Below are 20,337 nucleotides of genomic sequence, written 5' to 3'. Positions count from 1 at the left end.
TTGCCAGACTTTAGCTACGTGTAATGCTTTTAGTCTGCCATGCTTTACCAAAATGTGCTTTTCACCTTGGGTGTTCAAAGCTATGTCATGTGACAACATTCTCTTGATTTTATTTTCACCCTAGGCTGAAACACATCAAGTTTTTGTCATCATTAGTACCTATTTGTAGTTTCAGTCATCTTCCGATGATGCTTGCTGATGGCATGAATGCCGTTCTGCCATCAGCTAGATCCCTATACCGTCCCTGCACTGTGCTGGGGTCTAAACATGTCATGACATGACACATGACTACGCATCTTACTTATCATCTTATATTTGTACTCCCTGTAGTCTCTGGATAAAGTGATTTTATTCTATCCATAGTTATAAATCTTTAAGAATATATATATTTGAAAATTTAAATGATTTTTGGATTACTTTTATCCATATATTTTGAATTAATATAGTTTGAAGATTCTGTTACTTTTTCTATTTAACAATTAAAAATAACTAAAACACTATCAAATAGTTCATTCATTAAGTAAGTGGTTTCAGTGGCAATAATAAATCCACTTGAATAGGAGAAATAATAAAATCAAAAGAATAACTACTGGGTAATCATCAGAAAATCTGTGGCCATTGGGGCTATGATGTAGAAATCCAAAATCACACAGAGGCCAAATCTTAAAGAAGATATGTCCTCTTATTAGACCATATGGAATAGATCCATAGTACCTGGAATATGGATAATTCTCTATATTATCGCCTTCTAACCAAGCATAACCCCTTTGCACATAACTATGACTTTTAAAGAAATTTGGTAAGGATTTGGTCCCTTCCAAATCAATTACATTTTTACAAATATTTGATTTTAAATCACATGGGCTTTTTGCAAAAACAGTGTCACCTCTTTGGATACCATAAAAGTGTCAACTAAGGTTTTCTGCAAAGACGGCATCTGAATTTGAATTGTAGCCTCCACTGATGCTACATGACAGAATGCATGACAACACTGCCAATGTATTCAAAAGCATAGTGAGCGATGCAGCCACAGTGAATAGTACAGCCAACAAGTTGGAAGTCTTTTCCCAGAACATCACAAAGCATATTTGTATGTAGACTCCGCCACCATTGCCCATAGGTCTGTTCAATACTTAGGGTAGTTGCAGGACTTCCAGATAAAAGTATGGAAAGCAAGTCTTAAAGCATATATAGGCAATCCAGGGTTTCAGGATTCCCGGATCCTGCAGAAGTCCTGACAATATATATTTTTATTTTTTTAAAGATTTTTTTTATTTTATTTATTTTTAGACAGAGGTGAAAGGAAGGAGAAAGAGAGGCAGGGAAACATTAATGTGTGGTTGCCTCTAATGCACCCCCTACTGAGGGCCTGGCCCACAACCCAGGCATGTGCCCTGACTGAAAATTGAACTGGCGACCCTTTGCTTCGTAGGCCGGTGCTCAATTCACTGAGCCACACCAGCCAGGGTGTGATAATATATATTTTTAAATAATGTTCATTTTAGAAGCATTTTAGTTACCCAAAATGATCTCAGTAAATTTATGGATTAAGAGCTCAATAGACTGTTTGTTTTGTAGAACTTTTGAGCTCTTTATTGAATTTTATTTGAATGAAGATAACTACACTGGTCTTGTCCATTTTCAAAGTCCTATGACTGGCTTTCTTATGAACAAATCTTAAAAACTTGTTCATTATTGTTGGTTGTCGCTGTGCTTAATAATGAGAATTTACCAGAGAGACACTACATTAATCATTTGTTCAAAAAGCTATTATGTCCCACATTATTGGCTGAATAATGAAGATATAGCAACAGACAAGACAGGGTCCTTGCCATTGGGGAACTTACATATTTGTGGAGAAAGAAGGCATCTGCTCCCTGAAATGAAGCAGTGATCCCATTGTTTCCAAACAGAAAAAGTTGTAATACCTTTAATGATGTGCGTATAAAATTTCTTGTCAGTGTACCCAAAGAGAGGGGGTAAGCCTTCCATTTCACAGCTAGTAAGTAGCATGCTAAAGGCCTTATTGAGAAGAAACAGTGCTGTCTAGAGTTCTGAATACATCCAGTAGCTACAGAGTAGATGGGAATATAACACTACTGTTTATTCATCTGCTGGACTAAATTTTTTAAAAACTTCCTTACTACCAACTGGCTTATTTCACTTAGCATAATACTCTCCAGTTCCTTCTCTGCTGTCACAAAAGGTAGGAGTTCCTTCTCTCTTTCTGCTGTGTAGTATTCCATTGTGTAAATATACCATAGTTTTTTGATCCACTCATTTATTGATGGGCACTTAGGCTGTTTCCAGCACTGGCTGTTGTAAACCGTGCTGCTATGAACACAGGGGTGCATAAGTGATTTTATGATTTCTTTTGAATTGGCGATTTGGGATTCTTAGGGTATAATCCCAGCAGCAGAATTGCTGGGTCAAAAGGAAGTTCCGCTTTTAGTTTTCTGAGGAAATTCCATACTGTTTTTCCATAGTGGCTGCTCCAGTCTGTATTCCCACCAACAGTGCATGAGGGTTCCCTTTTCTTCTCACCCTCTCCAGCACCTGTTATTCATTGATTTCTTAATGATGGCTATTCTGACTGATGTGAGGTAATATCTCATTGTGGTTTTAATTTACATCTTTCTGATGGCTAGTGATGTTAAGCATCTTTTCATATATGTATGGGCCATCTGTAGGTCCTCCTTGGAGAAGTGTCTATTCAGGTCCTTTGCCCATTTTTAATTGGATTGTTTGTCTTCCTGGTGTATAAGAGGAATCTAATGAACAAAACACACTAATGAACAAGATAGAACCACTGGCGTGGGAACACGGAACAGCCTGAGAGTGACCAGAGGGGAGGGGGGAAGGGGATAATGGTAGCAAGAAGGGGAAGGGGACTAGACAAAGAACACGTGAAAATGACCAATGGACGTGGACAACAGTGTGGGAATTGACTGTGGGGGGGAATGGGGGATGGGCCGAGGAGGGCAAAGGGGAAAACTTGGGACAACTGTAACAGGATAGCAATAGAAATGATTATTTAAAAAGAAAAAACAAAGGTGTCTCTTATAGATAACAAATAATTAAAAAACCTTTACTAATTCACTGTATGTTAAAAGTTTAAAAGCAAACTTGGCACAGTCATGGCCATCAAAAACTTCACAGCCTTGACCAGAAAACTGCCCTACATCACTATTGTATTAATTTCTCAAACAATTGCTTTAGTTCTAACCTAAGTATGTGCTACTTCAGTAGTTCAAGTGACAGAATAAAATAGATATTATTTATGGACAATGGCCATACTGATTAATTTTCTTCATCTAAAATTTTTGTTACAAGTATATTTTTGCTACAAATGTTAAAGGAATAAATAGATAAATGTTTTAATAATGGGTAACCTAATTTCTTAACTGGTCAAGTGCAGTGGTATTAGATATCTATTCTACTTCAGGATTTTATGGGTAAGCTGTAACTTCACAGTAATTTTGTTTACTGCCATGAAATCAAGTTTTAAATATATTAGAAATCTGGTTCCTAATACAATTTTAAAGTGACACTTTATAAATCTAACTTTTAAATTGCCATTTTCAAGGCAGTCATACTTTATATATGACATATCACAAGAGTTATTAAGATAGTCAGAATTTGTGTAATGCATACATAAAATGATATAAAATAGGTAATAATGTAGAAGTAATGAACACATTTGCAGGTTCAGAATAAAATTTCCACATTAGAGGATAGTTCCAAAAGTCCCTGGGTCACGAAATTTGACATGAGCTTTGAAATATTGCTAGGAAAAATGATAAGATTTTTCTTAAGTAGGCATGTTACAGGACTATAGCAGAGGTTAATTTCTTGAATACTTACAAAGTTATGATAGAAGATGAATACTGATGAAATATTCAAGTGCATATTGGTGACAGACAAAGTCAAGCATGCTTCCCTTACATTAGCACAGTATAAGTAATGCATGAATGGCTTGTTCACTATGAGACTATACTGTTAATGGAGGAAATTGAAAGGAATATGGCTATTCATTGTATTTGTTCTGATAACAGTAGCATTCCAGGGAATATTAATACTCTTCATGGCAACACTTTCACAGAGGAAAACATCAGGACCACAATTTTAGAAACTCAGTAGTTGTGGTCCTTATACTTTCTTATCTAAATGGACATAAATGAGCTTGAGCATCTGTTTTGCATGGCCCTGATGAAGTTGGTGGGCTTCTCCCACCCCTGAGATCCCTCACTGCACAGCTAATGCCACAGGCTCACACAGCCCACACAGGGACTGCCCCTTGGGCCCCTGGCTATGATGGCTGGGGGACTGGCATTTTGGGCCTCATGAGACTGAGAGAGACTCTCAATCTCTCAGTTCTGTTTTCTTTCACATTAGCTTATTCCCAGGTAGGCTTTGCCTTTGGGATGGTAAAATAAATAGCACAATTTCCAGGTTTGTATCCCACCAGCTCAGTAATCCCAGTGGAACTTTAAACTTCACTTGAAGTTCCTTAAGAAGCCTTGGGATTGAATGCCATTGGCCTGCCTCGGTCATCTGCCCTCCCCAGGGCTATTCACATGGCTGCGGTAGGTGTGATAGGCCACGCCTGAATCCTGCTCCTGTTCTCAGAACAGGAGATAGAGTCAGCCTGCACTGAACCACATGGACCCACAGTGGAGAAATGGTGGTCCCCGAAACGATAATGTGGGTGCTATTAGCTTAAAAATCTAATGGATGATGGATTGGCAAGATATATAGGACTATTATATACATTCTTAAATTGTTCTCTCAATCATGATGTAAAAAGAAAAATTAAGGTAGTGTTTTGATATGATAATGGCAAGAATAGAAATCATTTTTACCTCCGATAGAATGTAAAACCAGATGCTTATATAGAGTGGGGCAAAGCAGGTTTATAGTTGATTGTATGGAAAATATTACCATAATTATTAAATAATAACACAAGAATAAGTTCTGTGTTTCACATACATCTATAAACCCTACTTTCACCCCACCCTGAATTCTCCTTGTTTTTACTTTGCCCTACAAGGTAGGAAGGAACCTAATGCAAGAATCTTACATGCAAAATTCAAATTCAAATACCAGTGTAAAATAATCTGAAGGAGAAAAATCAAACTTTTATGATTTATGATAAATACCCATAGGTAATAAATACATGGCAATTTACTACAGATTATCGATCATTATTTCTGAGTCTTTTGAACAGCGTCAGATCAGAGACATTCCCCACTGAGATTAACATGACTTCTTCCTGACATAAGTTCAGCCAAACTCCCCCCAAAGCATGTAGTTCCACAACAGATGACAGGAGGTGACAAGCCAGAGACATTAAAACAGATTTACTTATTGTGCAACATGGAGGAGTCTGGAAATGACAAACGACAGGAAAGTTTTTGTATCCTGTTCCCCAGAGAAGAATGTAACCTGTGATAGATTTTCTCTCTTTTCACTGAGAGACGTAAGACTTTGAAGCTATTGTCAGGCCACAGACTACTCGGGGAGCTCTGCTCTGGCCCCAAACTCTGCTGGTCACGTGAATACATGGGTCATGGGGGTGACTTGAGATCACAGACAAAGATGTTAATAAATAATAAAAGATAGAGTTAGATCAAGGCTGGAGTTCAACGGATTTAACCAGGCAGAGAGAGGAAGAATGTATTTTTAGTTTCTGAGCTCATTCACATATTTCTTAACAACCACCCTTGTGAAGAGACATGGCTGGGAATCAAAGTGGCCTCTAATACAAAAGGCAGCCTGAATAACTGAACTGAGCAGAGCTACACAGAGGAGACTTCAGCTGTCACGATAGAAGACACAAGAAGAGCTGCACCCACTGCTTCGTCCTGCAAAAGAATCTTTTTCTCTTCTGCTAATTCCCAAGAATTCATACCCAGACTTACATTTTTTTCTAAGTTGAATCTCAGACAAGAAATGTGTCTTTCATGATCATAGTCTCTAGGCCATCACCCTACCACTGTCTTTTCAAGTTTGAAAGAAATAGAAGTTAGGTGATTTTGCAACCTATTTTCAACATGGCTAATGCAACAGAAACTATTTTCTTAAAAAAGTGTGGCCAGAACCTCTGTGTATGGATCAGAGAAAAGAGTCAGGGCTCTAAGTAGAGATATCATTGGGTTTAGAGCCAAACAATTTGGGTTTGAATCCAGATTCTTGATAGATGAGTGAATTAGGGCAGGCTACCTTCTTTCTCAGTATTCGTTTCTCGTGTTGTGTAGGTGGGATTCTCAGCATACCTATGCACATTGGAAAACAAGTGCAGTAACACATGTGACAGTGTCTAAAGAATGTCTATGATAGAATTAAAGGAAGGCATTCATATTGGAAATTGTCTTAGTAACCTGCCCCTGTTCAGTGAGTGGAGGGAGGCAAGCTTCACTTACTGTTAAGACTATCTTCTTCTAAGTCTTAGAAGAGAGGAGAGATCCAAAATTAATTAAAATATTGGTTGTTCTCATTGAATTCTTAGAAAAACTAATTTTGATCATGGAGAAAAGCAATAATCTCAAATGTCAGCGTGAGAGCAAGTGAGTGGTAAAGAGATGGGAAGACTACGTAAGAGAGGATACTGGAGCCTTTCATGACGAGAATCTGAAAGACATAAATTTCTAATCATTAAGGAGGATGTTTGAGCCATATGGCAGCAAAAGACAGATGGTATTATAACATGCTTCTAAATGGCGGGGGTTTTATTTTTTATTTTTCAGATGTTTAGTGTTTTAGGAAACAATGCTGTGTGTATGTGCACACCTGTAGTTAGATAAATAAATGGATAGATATTATAAACTGTGTTGATATTTTAAGGAAAAACAAAATAATAAACAATATGCTAAATATCCTAAATACATATTCCAGTTTATAGGTACACCAAGATTAACCAGGACTTTAGCAACAAGTGACAAAAACCCAACTCAAACTTCTTCATACAAAGAGGGTGAAGGAACCGTGGTGGGGCAGTTCTGGCTTCAGGCAGCACAGGATATGAAGGTTCAAAGGATGCCATCAGTTTCCCCTCCACTCCCTCTCCCCCTTCCCCTAGGTTTTTCTATTTTCAGATCTCTTTTCTCTACTGCACAGATGTTATAAACTGCTCCAGAGTTACATTTTTACATGTCAAAATCCCAAGAACCCTCTCCGTCTCAGTGGCTGCATCAATTATTTCAAAGAGAACGCCAATGGGTCCTGTTTGAAACATATAATTCATTTTTGCTAACTGTCCTGGATTGGATGCACTAATTGGCCAGTCTGGATTCGGTGCCCATCCCTGTGGCTGGGAACTAGGACACGAATTGATATCCTCCTTCTCAGGAGCACGTGGAATGGAGGAGGTGGTACTTAAAGGGGGGGGAAATAAAAATAATGCTACTGAAGGTTCAATATATTCTTATAGGCATAGATGTTGAGAAAGAAAACAATGTCTCCTTGTTGATGGCATTGGTGAATATGCACTCCTCAAGCAGGTGGGCCACTCCTGAACTGTCTTATTCCAGTTGGGACATCAGAGTGTGCTGGCAGTAACTTCTGAATGGACGAGACGTGGAATTCTGCTGGGGTTTTGTAAGGAGGTCAAAGCTGAAATACTTTATGGTTTTGAAGTTAGGAAAATCAAACAATCCCTTTGACCCAGAAAGGGATTCATGGGGAGAACCAAAGTATTGACTCCTATTGCACCAGGCAGCTGAGCTCTGACCTTGTCCTTGAATAGCAGGACTTCACACATTAGGAATGTACAGTGACTCACCCCATAACATACATTGTGAGAGATCAGCACAGCCTGAAATAAGCTTTAAAATAGGTTTAAAAAAAAAACAAAATGTGTTTAGTTCTTAATAACAGCACCCACTTGACAGAGTCCAATGCAGATGGGGACTCTGAATACCAGGTTAAGATTCATTGACATAAAAAACCAGCAAGCAAAATATAACCAGAGGCATTGAAATAAAGAACAAACTGGTAAAAACTGTATAAAGGACACATGGACAAAGCCAAAGGGGGTAGGATTGAGGGGTGGGGGTGCGGGAAATGGAGACAGCTGTACTTGAACATCAATAAAAAAAGAAGTAGGAAAGAAAAAGAAAAAAATACAAGTGGGAACTTCCGGGGGAAGAACAGAAAAATAAACAAATACTGATTCCATCTATCTTCTAAAGTCTATCAAAAAGTCAACTTAATAGTTTCATATGTACAAAATAGTGATTTGAGATTTATAAATTTTACAGTGTGATCACTACATGAAGCCTAGTAATCATCTGTTACCATGTAAAGTTACCACAGTATTATTGACTATATTACCCTTCACCTTTTCCACCTTACTCCCACACCCCTCTCCTCTGGCAACCATTAGTTTGATCTCTGTTTCTATGAGTCTGTTTTGTTTTGTTTTATTTTCTTCATTCATTTTTCTTTTTAGATTCCACACGTAAGTGAAACCACATAGCATTTATCTTTCTCTGACTTATTTCACTTAGAATAGTACCATCTAGGTCAGGGGTGTCAAACTCACTTTCACCGGGGGCCACATTAGCCTCGTGGTTGCCTTCAAAGGGCTGAATGAAATTTTAGGACTGTATACATGTAACTACTCCTTAATAGTTAGGCAAGAGCTTGGCACTGCCACTGGGTAGAAAAAAGGTGCTGGGCTGATTAAAACAAGGTGAAGGGCTGGATTCGGCCCACAGGTCTTGTGTTTGCCACCTGTGATCTAGGTCCATCCGTGTTGTTGCAGTGGCAAGATGTTGTTCTTTTATTTTATTGCTGAGCAATATTCCTTGTGTATGCATATATATGTGTAAATCACATCTTCTTTATCCATTCATGTGTTAGTGGACAAGACACCAATGTTGCTTCCATATCTTGGCTTTTGTAAATAATGCTGTAATGAACACAGGGGAACACATATCTTGTCAAGTGACTGTTTTCATTTTCTTCAAGTAAATACCTAGAAGTGGAAGCAACCTTTTTGAGGAATCTCCATTCTGTTTTTCATAGTGGTTGTATCAATTATGTTATATGCCAACTATACTTAAATAAAAAAGGGGAAAAGTTCATTTATTAAAAAGGTCATGGGGCAGTCATATGAATGAAGGCTATCGGAAGAAAGATGAAAACCTAGGCAGCAGGGAAGAATGAACCATTTCACCAGGAAACTGCTGCTGACGCGAATCACCTTTAACTGGTGTTTGGTTCTTGGGTCCCTGTACTCAGAGGAGCGGTATAGCCTAATGTGGCAAGTATCTGCTCTCACTTTAACCAAACTGAGTGTGAATTCTATGTCACCACTTAACTTCTGGCTTTCTGGTCTCTGATATTTGCTTCATTTGGCAGGTTGGAATAATAATAGTGTCTACTTAATTGGGTTGTTGAGGGACACCAAAGGACTTAGATCAATGCCAGTATACACTCCAAAGTATTCAGTGGCATTATTATATGTCAGATATGAGGCCCCAGAAGGTGAAGTCCAAGTGGTCAAGTGTGTCATTGTGAATAATGAAACTATCATGGAAGGAAAGAGAACATTTCCCAGGAGAGTATTAAAATACATTTGCAGAAGGCATAATGGAAGATGAGAGAAAAAGATGCAACAAATTTCCACTAGAGTTAACAACCCAGGAAATTTGCAATTCGATTTGACTTCCTCCATGCATTTTGTCAGATGTAGGATGCATAAGGGCAGTGATGAGGTTTCATAAAGGAGAAACTGAACATTCAGGGGCCTGGTGGCAACAGTATGTTGATATGGAAACAATCATCCCAGTATCCATGTCTACACAAAGTGCCAGTCTTTGCACCCATCTCCTGTGATGCATATCAGAAAATCAAATGGGACTTGTAGAGTAGTACGTGGAAGACTTTTGTTGATCTACTCAAACTCCATTATATCTAGCAAAGATGAGGGTCCTTGTTTATCATCTGTTTCTGGTTCTAGTCAACACAAAAAAATTTAAAAAACAACAACTCTGGGCTAAATTGCTCTGTATCTAAACTTTGCTTGTTCATTGCTGATGTCTTAGGGGTTTTTTTGACAAGTTATTGAATGAAAATAAATAAATACACAGTTGATTCTTTGGGCTTACGAGATCGGTAAATGCTTATTTAACTTTTTGGCAGTCATGAGTAATAAATAAAGGAGCATCCAGAAGAAAGTTCTGCACAAAACTTGCTTTGGTTTTGCTTACACAAAATCCCCAGGAACCAGGAATTGAAATATGTTTCTCTACCTGATTTTTTTTCCTTTCATCACTGAGCACATTTATTTACACTTTTATTCCAGGGCCGTTCTGGACTGTTAGGTTGCTACTTTGATTTATTTTAGTTTTCATTTCACAGTGGAAGGAAAAATGAGCTATTAAGCACTTGGCTTTGGACAAAAGATCTCCCATGATACTCTGAATGACATGCTTTTCCAAAACAGGCTTTAGAAAGAAAGTTTAGTAGGTTAGGTTTCAGCTATAGTCTAGTTTGGAAAGCACACTTTTGATATATTGTGGAGCATGGATGTCTGGAGCTATGCAGTAAGGAGAAAGAGTTGTTCTACTTTCTTCCATTTTGTCTAAACCAAGAAAGTATGAGTTCACTGTTCTAAGGGTTTGGAATGGATTATCTCATTTAATCTCTCAGTTGTTCATTCACAAATATTTTATTCTCTGAGCTAGGGGACAGCAATAAATAAAAAAGACAAATATTCTTGCCCTCATAGAGCTTACTGAAGGGCACTGATAATAAATAAAAAAGTAAATAAAATACAACATTTGTAAAAGAGTGGAGAAAGTTAAGGAGAAAAAGCGAACAAGGAAGTGGAATATGAACTGTTGAGGCTGCAGTGGTCGGTATTTCAGGAGAGCTAAGAAAAAGGAATTCATACCAGATCTTCGAACGCAACATAGAACTCTTCGCCATGGTCTTATATATAAAGTGTCTACATATTTCTATCTGTATCAATGGAAGAAGAAGGAATGTAAAACTAGACAATTCATAACTGAAGGAAGGATGACCAAGAATGTAGCAAGACCATAGCCACCAGAGTTAAGGAAATTCCTAAAATGGCTATAAATACTCTTGGCAAAGATAGTGGTATCAGAACAACACAAATGAATTAGTTGTTTTCAATGCCCACACTGAAAGTGTTAACGTCCTTTTGGGGTGGGTATATTGTTTTAATCCTCGTGGAAATGTATCTTTGCATGTATCACAAAACTCAAGAATTTTTGTTCTATGGAGCAATCTCTCTCCAGCCCGCTTATCCAGCAGAAATATACAGCCAACAAGGGAGTGCATGCATGAACTATAACTACGGGTCTGAGCATCCTTGTGGATGTAGAGGACGGTAAATCAACTGAAGAAGAAGCAATCGGATGGAATGGCACCGCACAGGGTGTCTGGTTGCACACAGCATTACAGGGAGGAGAGATTAGACAGCTAAACGCATGGTGCTCTGAATTCCTTGAAGAACTTGGCAGGATTAGGCTTAGCTGTGGGTGTAAATTAATTCACCAGAACAGTGAGCAGACCTTGGAGACAGTGACAGTCACTGAAAAAAGATTTTGATGGATGTCCCAGCCCTGGGTGCATGGCGCTCAGAGGCACCCATGCGCCTCCGAAACAGTCGGGCCAGAAACTGAGCACGTTGCCGGCACGACGTGGGTGTTCTCTAAGGAAAATATTTATTAGGAGTGGAAAAAGAACCAGAACTTGGAAAAGCTGAGAAGATAGGTTAAAAAATTGTTTGTGTTTTTTCCTGGAGGAGAAGGAGAGCATGGCGCACTGGTATTTTTCTGTTATAAAATGTAATTCCTGTTTCAAGAGTGACCACCACACTGATGGGGGTTGGGAGGACTGAAAAGGACTTCCTGTCCCCTATCTCCTCTTTGAGCCTGTTATGATACTTAAACCTCTTACTATTATTTTTAAAAATATTATTTATTAATATGTGGCAAGGATTCTTAGTGAGGCAAATGCTGTTCTAAGGATGTTACATTCTTTATTTTAAAAATTTTCCCAAAGCCCCGTGAGGTCCATCTGATCACCCACACATGTAGGTGACAAAATGGGGGGCCAGAAGCATTGTGTTTTTTCCAAGGCACCCAACCACCATGTGGCAAACCTGAACCAAATCCACAGTGCTCTTACTCCAAAGTTGCTGTTCTTTCTACTCCTTTATGCTGTGCTTAATTTTCTTCAAACAAAAATGTCTCTTTCAAACCTGCAACATTACCAGAGATGGCATTTGTTGCAGAAGGAACGCTAGATTGGGAGGCAGGAGGTGGAGAATGCTTCCTTCCCCTCACTTAGCTCTTCCCTCAATGAGCTGTGGGGCCTTGGGCTTCGCTTGGTCCTCTGCGAAAGGAGAGATGAAGTAAATCACTTCTTAACTTATCTCAGTTGTGATTTCTGTGTCTCCAGTGCTCTTGATAATCAGTAAGGCTTAGTAGATGGTAGAAAACATCAAGATGTGGAAATAAGGAGATACATTAATAAAAGAAAATGTATTCGTTTTAGTATTTAATATTAAATATGTTAAATACTAGTGGGTATGGTGAAACATTATCTCCTTTGGAACCCATGAATTTTTTTGTGCAGTCAGTATCTTAGCCTGTAAGGAAGCTGTGACAGAGGCTGGTCACCTCCCCCTAACGTCGCATGGCCTGAAGCCGGAGGGAGCGCAAGCCTCAGTCTCTCCGATTTCAGACTCCGTCACCTTCAGTGTCACATGAGAGCTTCAGGCATAATCAGTGCTGGTCCTTTCAACCAACTGTTTCATTTGGCAAAAGTACAAAATACAAGTGTCTTCAGTAATGGGAAAAGGCACATTGTTTTCAGAGCTTCAAGAACAAATGAAAAAAAGAAAAAGAAAAAAACCCACTGTGGAATGATAGTGCACAGGCTTTTTACCAGTGATTTGTAATGATTTCAATTTTGTTGATTCCATTTTGGGGGGCCAGAAAAGCAAAATGATGGCCAGTCAGTAGAAAATCAATCGTTTCACAGCACAGTTTGTCGGTTGCTCTAAAAGTAGCTCATCATCGGCTAACACACAGTCAGTTTGATTGGGGAAGTGACAGCCTGCTCTCTGTGGCAAAATAAATGGTGAGTCAGGCGGTGGGTTCAGTGTTATAGGCTCTTCAAGGCATCTGGTTAGAGCATCTGCTTATTACTGGTTATTCCTAAATTATTACCTACCTTAATCTCTCTACAAGCTCACATTACTCTTCATGGCATTTGATAAATTTGATGGCAGCTCATTTCAGTTTTGGATAGACAATTCTGATGAATGTGACGTTCTCCTGAAATTGAGCTGAAAGCTGTTCTTTGTGTCCACCTCTCACAGGAAGCATATACACTCTGTACCTCACCCTTTGTTCTTCAGAAATGAGTTATAATTTTTCAGTGATTTTTTAAAAACAGTTATTTTTTAAATTGAGGCCGTGGTCTCTTATAATTTCTTAGATTACTGTGGATCCTTATTACTCTTTGTAGACCTAGGGCCTACACAAATATGAATTAGAAAAATGATTATTTTACTTTCTCAGCGAAAATATATTTGTTTTTACTCCCAGCCAGGCATTCCCAAGCACATTATAGGATTTTCTTTATAATCTTCCCAGCAACCTTGTGACTATTATCTGCTCTGCAGGCAAACAAACTACAATCTAGAGAGATTAATTAGCCCAATCCCACAGCTAATAATTCGAAGCCGTGGCATCCAAATCAAAGACGGCAGAATTCCGTGATGTGGGCTTTACTCCCTTCCCTGCGCTGCCGCCTCCCGGGCTGTGAGCCCCTCAGAGGCAGGGTCTGCGTTCCACCGAGCACAGTGTGCCACAGGTTAGTCAAGTGTCTGCTGTGCGGTTAGTACAGATGCCTCTTTAACTGAATTGGACTGCAAATTTCAAAAACTATTCATTGAAATTCTATCTTATATCAAAAATGTTTGTCAGAGAATTTGGCTCTGCAGTATCGTCAGTGTCCAGCTTACAGATCTTTTTATGACTTCTGGAATCTCCCTTTGCCTTTGTTTTGTTTTTGTTTTTGTTTTTTTTTTTTACCATGGAATATTTTGGAAAACTTTGGAATGTTTGGGAAACATATTTATTTGGAATACTTGAAATAATTTTGCAAGCCTCAGATCATACAAGGTTATAGCTTCTTTTTACATGCCACCTTCATATGTTTGCTGGTATTCAGTCTCTTTCTAAAATTGTAACATATTGCAGTTTGGGCCTGAAGATGAAATACAGTTACCCATTTACCCAGAAGTTTTCCTAAAAGGATTTTGAACATCAGCATTTTTAATCTACAGCAGCAATTTTCAACCTTTTTCATTTCATGGCACACATAAATTAATTACTAAAATTCTGCGGCATACCAAAAAAATAGATATATTTGCCAATCTGACCAAAAAATAGCTATAATTTGGATTCATCCACACCAGTTGGGTATTACTGTGTTGGCTGTTGTCATCTTTTATTTGACAATCTAAGGGAAAAGAGGTCAGTGCCCTCGACTACAGTCAGATACTGCATGTTTTAAAAATTCTCGTGGTGCAGTAGTTGAAAATTGCTGAATCAGAGTCATTGCCCTTTCAGGTTATGAAAAAATTATCCTCAAACATAGCTTCATCCCAATACATGTAATAAAAAGAAAAAAAATAGCTTCATTAAAATGGGAAACGAAATAATTTTGTGTCATATAGGTATTATAAAAATTCTGGTTGTGTTTTCTGTGTTTTGAAATGGAGAAACGTTTTTACCCTGTGCTCTCCCCAGGCAGCAAGCCTGGGACATGACGGTGGGCAGATCCATTTGGAGTATCCATAGTCCACACTCACCTTGGTGCTTCAGAGCCGCGGTCCAAAACTCCTTTGTACTACCATTGATGATCCTTATTGTAAATCATTTCAGTGTTTTTCTTTGGATTAAGGCAAATATTAATCAATTTTGTTTCCATTTATCAAATTTTTTATTAATAACTACATTATGTCAGGCAGTCTTATAGGTGTTGAGTACAACAGAAAGGATGAACTTTGTCCTCAAGGAGCCTGAAGCTAGTGGAGGGACAGACTTGTGAAGAAACACGTGATGATACAAAATAACCATTGCCATAATATAGCTCCGTATAGGGTGGATGAGAATATAAGGAAGATGCCCTCAGGTTTGGACAAGCCAGAAGAGGATTCACAGATACAGTGGGGTTTGTGTTAAGAAGGTTAAGAAATCACAATCAATTGCTCAGAAGCATAAAGAGCCTAGGGTCTTTAAAAATCAATGAAAGAATTTGTAATATTGGAATGAAAGAAAAATCAATGAGGTTAGACACCTAGTCAGGGGTGGACTCATAGAGGGCCTGACCATCTTTCAAAAAAATTTATATTTAATCCAGCGAGCAATGGGGAACAGCTGTAGAATTTTGAGTAGAGAAATGACACAATTAGAAGTGAGTGCTCCATGCCACATTTACTTCAGAGGAAGGGCATTTGTGCTGCTGACAGGAAGTCAGTCCTTGCCCAGCTCTGGTGAGCTGTGAGGCTTGCTGTCCTGTATTTTCTGGTTCCATGCCATACATGCTGTAAGCAACACCAGACTGATGAAAGTCTTGTCTAGATGTAAGCATGTGACTGCCATTCTGGCTATCACACAGGATTGTAGGTGTTACTTCTTTTGACCTTCCACGAACACATTCTCCTTACATTGTCATGCAGTATGATTCAATTAGACTTTCTCTGAGCCGCAGTTCTCAGCTAATACAGGGAATCTCAGACGCCTACTTACCATATATTCCAGAGCAGAGTGCTGACATTTGTAGAGAAGTAGACAGCTAATTCTCACGTTTTCCTGCCCAGAATCCTGATGATAGTTTGCCTGAACGAATACTATCATCAGTGCCTGGGGGAGATATGTCAGATAGGAATCACCGCTAATAAATTAAGACAATACAGCACCCCACGTGTTAAAAGAACACAGTGGGTAAACTTAGGAATGTCACGGCATGGTATAATTTTATTGATACCCATAAAGTCCCAATTTCAGACAGAAACCCAGAGGTCATTTTCCAAATGTTCTTTTTTAAAAAAATCATTTTAGACTCGGAAGTTGAAAAACGAGTACAGAAAGCTCCCGTGAACCCTCCCCCAAGATTTCTTTGATGACAACATCTCCCACAGCTACACTGCTGTATCTAAACCAGAAAGCCAGCATGGGTACAACATCATTAACTAACTGCAGCTCTTCGATTCAAATTTTTTCCAGTATTTAAATCACCAAAATTCACCCACATTATTTTTTTTTAATTCTTCAAGAGCTTCCTGATCCTGTTTGCTTTAAACCCTCACATACACTGTTCCACTTGCCGTGGGCACTTTTCCCTATTTCAAAAACCCAACTCGCATGCATATTAAATATGTTTTCTAATTTATCTATCTGCCTCCTCTTTTAGTTCTGGATCATATATCATTTCCGAAGGGAAATCTTCCCAGACCCGGCCCCCCAAATAGGGTATAGCTGACTGCTTTGTGCCCTCATAGGCCCCTGTCTTTCTCCTTCTTGCCATTTATGATAACCAAAAACAAATAACTGTTTAATTCATTTCATGGCACTGTATGACAATTGGGATGGTTCATTTTATGTGTCACCTTGACCGGGCTAAAGGATGCCCACTAAGGTTGTAAGACATTATACGTGTGTGTGTCTCTGGAAGAGATCAGCATTGGAATTAGTAAACTGAGTAAAGACGGTCACCCTCACCAACATGGGTGGGCATCATTCAATCTGCTGAAAGCCTGAATAGAACGAAGTCAGAGGAGGAATGAGTTTGCTTTCTCTGCTTGAACTGAGGCATCCATCTTTTCCTGCCCTTATGCCTCAGTGTTCCTGGCTCTCTGGCTTTGGACTTGGACTTACACCATCAGCTCCCTTGGATCTCAGGGTTAGACCCAGAATGAATTAATACCACCAGCCTTCCTGGTTCTTCAGCTTGCAGACAGCAAGCAGATCACGGGGACTACTCAGCCTCCAAAAACATGTAAGCCGATCCCTATAATAATAATATATATAATATATTATATATATATATATATATATATATATATATATATACCCTATTGGTTCTGTTTCTCTGGAGATCCCTGACTGATACACATATGGAGAAATTAACTATGTATTGTTTTAGGTCTGTCAGTTTTATCATGAAAGAATGAGATGTATTGTTCCTTTTCTCTGAACGTGAAGTAGCAGGGCCCCCCTGGTACTTTCTGGTTTCAAGGTCACACTCCCTTGAAAATCCACAAATGACATGGGGATATGATCAGAGGAGTTATAAAGGTTGACTCATAGTGTGGAAGGTTTTTAGTAAAAGAAATATTTTGTTTGTTTGATCTTGGAGCCCCTTCCATACAGAGAAATCGCTTTTTGAGAAATCTCTCTGAGAAATGACTCTGAATGTTGTTCAACATTCAGACTTTCTGTAGATTACTGAAATAAATACATTTGAAAGTGTATTTGTTCTCTCATGATTTTGCTGATGAAGTAAATATTAAGGTAAGTGAAAATTCTTTTTAAATTTTTATTGAATTTATTGTGGTGACATGGATTAATAAAATTGTATAGGTTTCAGGGGTACTATTCTATAATATATCATCTGTATATTGTATCATGTGTTTGCTGCCCCAAGTCTCCTTCCATCACCACCTACCTGCCTTTGCCCTCTCCTACCTCTCCTCATTCCCCTTTCCCTCTGGTAACCACCATACTGTTGTCTGGATCTATGTTACCCTTTTGTTCACCCAACCCCTCTCCCCTCTGACAGCTGTCAGTCTGTTTTCTGTATCTATGAGTCTGTTTCTATTTTGTCTGTTAGTTGATTTTGTTCATTACATTCCACATGTAAGTGAAATAATTTGGTACTTGCCTTTCTCTGACTGACTTATTTCACTTAGCGTAATGCTCTCCAAATCTGTCTACACTGATGCAAAAGGTATTATTCCCTTCTTTTTTATGGCCAAAAGTATTCCATCAGTAGATGAGTGGATAAAAAAGCTGTGGTACATTTACACAGTGGATCATTCATTCCTATATTCATTTACCCATCCTTCCACATTCAACAAATCCTGGTATAGCAAAAGTTCTAAGTACTCCAAGGAATATCCAAATGAAGTTAAACTCATGGTCAAAAAGAACTTATAAGGAGTATGAAAAATAAATGGGGTAATGGGGAGAAGGTGGGTGAAATAGAGACAACAGGAATTTAAAAGTACACATTCCATGTTCTCACCTCAAGAAAAAAAATAGTTGCTGTGTCTGGTAATGGATGTTAACTAGGCTTACTGTGGTGGTCATTTCTCAATAGATACAACATTAGATAATTATTTGGTACATCTGAAAGTAACATTACATTGTATATCAATCACACCTCATTTTTTATAAAAGAAAGTGATGGATCATGGAGAAAGAGGGTAGGTTACTGGTGGTTGCCGGAGATTGAGGGAGGGAAGGCAAACTGGGTAAAGGGGGGTTAAGGGTAAGCTTCCAGTTACAAAATAAATAAGTCATGGGGGTACAATACACAGCATGGTGATTATAGTTAGTGCTACTGTTCTGTGTACTTGAAAATTGCCAAGAGATCTTAAAAGTTCTCATCACATGAAAATGATTTTGTAACTAGGTGGAATGATGAATGTTAACTAAACTTATTGTGGCAATGCTTTTGCAATATATACAAATGTCAAAATATTATTTTATATACCTGCAACTGATATAATGTTGCATGACAATGATATATAATTTTTTAAGGGGAAAATACATCTTGAAGTCAGAGATACCTTTTTTTCATATCTTGGCTTTGGCTATGTGACTTTAAACCAGACCCTCTAGTCTTCATTTTCCCCTTTCGCAGGAGGGATTTCATCATACAACTCAACTGTGGGGTGGCGAGGACCCAGTGAGATCATGACTAGAAAGCTGTCTGCGTGGTGCCGGACACACAGGAAGCACTCAGTGTTAACTCTTGTTATTGCTTCTTCTGAATCTCATTCTTATCGCTTCCTACTAACAGCCTCACACCACCAATTAATTGCTATTTCAATTTTCACTAAGATAATCATTCCAACAAAAATATGAAATTTTGATTTCTCAGAAATGGCGAAAAAGGACACCAGAGCTATACTGTGGGGAGGTGCTGGGTGATGGTACACTGGCTAAGTCATTTATTTTTCCTACACAGCTCAAAGTGAGCGTGGTTTAAATTCATACCACAACAATATGACAAACTATACAAATTATGAACCCTTCAGGGTCACTTATGAGGAGATGGAGCTGGGCATGTTATGTTCACAAGGATGCCAAGGATCTGCTTATATGCAATTACATGTCAGTTAAGAAAGCAATGATAAATGTCAGTCACGAGGACTGATCAGGGGCTGGGGGAAGGTACCGGAGGGAAAGATAGTATTTTAAGGAGCGATTCAGGGCCGTAGCAAAAGTGTCCTTCTCACAAAGCACATAATTTTCTGTTGTCATTTGCTGCCTGAACTCAGTTATAATGGTACTAGTTTGAGTCCTCAGAATTGAGTGAAATAAAACCTGGGCACGTAAGTGGTGGTTGCCTCTTAGTTTCTCGTGGCCCAAGAGAAAATGGGGACCTTCTCCTAAAAGTTCATTTGAATAGTAAACAGTCATCATTGGTTATTGGCAAAACAATAAGGATGGAGAGTTGCTGTGTTGTGGATACTTTCTATCACAGACTGTCGTATCCCCAGACTTCTGGGTTACACAGGCTAGTACAACTAAAAATAAATTGATTAATAAGTCTCCTCCAAAGAGCATTACCCACATTTTTTATTTTATCACATAAATGTATAATTTCTGAAGCAACAGTAACTATAGCTGTCATTTTTTAAAAGAATAGTTTGAAGCCACAACAAGCAGAAAGAACATAATCTATGTTAATAAAATTAAGTTGGTCTTTGTATGTCTCTCAATGCATTTTAGTGAAGTCATCATATGGATTTTAAGAATATTTAGAGTACACATCTTGGCCAATCTGATTTAAAGTGTAGCTGAGTGTCATACAGCAAATTCCCATTGGGAACCTTGGGTAGTCCCCCAAAAGCAACAACCGTCCTTCTTTTAGAGCATCTGAACCTGAGCACGAGGGAGACACCCTCCTACTAGCTGACAGGGAGACACAGGCAGCACACACTGAGATTGCCACATGCCTCATACAAAGAAAGCAGTGCTGATTTCAGATGTGAGCTCCAGATTGAAGCCAGAAGGGCAGATGTTCTAAATTACAGGCTTTGATTACAATCTT

General features: G+C 38.6%; 1 pseudogene; it reads right to left on the bottom strand.

The window, feature by feature from the left end:
• Positions 1-530: 530 nt before the first annotated feature.
• Positions 531-20,337, bottom strand: part of LOC123808350 — a 37,563-nt pseudogene continuing 17,756 nt past the window's right edge.

The sequence above is a fragment of the Phyllostomus hastatus genome, unplaced genomic scaffold, assembly GCF_019186645.2.
Source record: "Phyllostomus hastatus isolate PE091 unplaced genomic scaffold, TTU_PhHast_1.1 phas_contig_150, whole genome shotgun sequence".
NCBI classification, from domain to species: domain Eukaryota; kingdom Metazoa; phylum Chordata; class Mammalia; order Chiroptera; family Phyllostomidae; genus Phyllostomus; species Phyllostomus hastatus.
Note: the sequence above shows the minus strand (reverse complement) of the source record. Positions and strands in the feature narration are given on the sequence as shown.